Below are 1,082 nucleotides of genomic sequence, written 5' to 3' on the forward strand. Positions count from 1 at the left end.
GCAGACGGTATCCAACTGTTGAAAAACGAGCCAGAATCTTCAATGGATCAAGTTATGTGCCTATTCCTGAAGATGGTCCCTTTCTTAAAGCACTGCTCTTCGAACTTAGATTATTGGATGGTGATAAGGACTTTGTGGAGAGTCGTGATAGCTGTTCACACATCAATAAAACATCCATCTATGGACTGCCAGTAGGAGGGGAAGAACTCTGGCCAGTTGTTGCTTTTCTGAAGAATGGCATGATATATGCTTGTGTTCCACTAGTTGAACAAACTCTGTCCCCTCGTCCACCATTAATTAGTATTAGTGGAATTTCACAAGGCTTTGAACTTCTTTTTGGGATACAGGATTTTCTTTACTCAAGTCAAAAAAATGACACTGAGCTAAATACAAAATTGAGTCAATTGCCTGACTTGCTTCTACAGGCTTGTCCATTTGGTACTTTATTAGATGCCAACTTACAGAATTTCTTAGATAATGTTAATTTTGCTTCTGTGACTCAGCCACAAAAACAGCCAGCCTGGAAAACTGGAACATACAAAGGAAAACCACAAGTTTCTATTTCTATCACTGAAAAGGTAAAATCCATGCAATATGATAAACAGGATGTAGCAGATATGTGGCAAGTTGTTGGAGCAGTCACTTGCAAGGTGAGATTTTCTCTGGTATTTGTTTTGTCATACAACTCAACATATATGGAGAAAAGTAAAATTTGCTGACTGTATTTTATGTTGTTAAATGACATTCTTGATTTCTATCTTAAGCAGCAGTTGTTAAATGTTAGAGTCAAGTGAAATTATACATTATCTTTTTGCGTTAGTTTTCTGTTGCTGTGTAATGAATTGTCCTATTACCCCAGAATAAGCATTTATTATCCTCATAGTTTCTGAGGGCCAGAACTTTAGAAGCAGCTTAGGTGGGAACTTCTAGTGTAGAGTCAGGAGGTCACAGTCAAGATTTCATTTGGGGCTATAGTCATCTGAAGATTTGACTGGGTCTAGAAAATCTACTTGCAAGATGACTCACTCAACATGGCTGGCAAGTTGGTGCTGGTTATTGAAGGGAGGCCTCAGTTCCTTTCC

General features: G+C 38.4%; 1 pseudogene; it reads left to right on the forward strand.

The window, feature by feature from the left end:
- The first annotated feature begins 4 nt into the window (after positions 1-4).
- On the forward strand, positions 5-794 carry LOC103584308 (annotated as a pseudogene).
- Positions 795-1,082: the final 288 nt, after the last annotated feature.

This window comes from Galeopterus variegatus, unplaced genomic scaffold (assembly GCF_000696425.1).
Source record: "Galeopterus variegatus unplaced genomic scaffold, G_variegatus-3.0.2 Scaffold49645, whole genome shotgun sequence".
Classification (NCBI taxonomy): domain Eukaryota; kingdom Metazoa; phylum Chordata; class Mammalia; order Dermoptera; family Cynocephalidae; genus Galeopterus; species Galeopterus variegatus.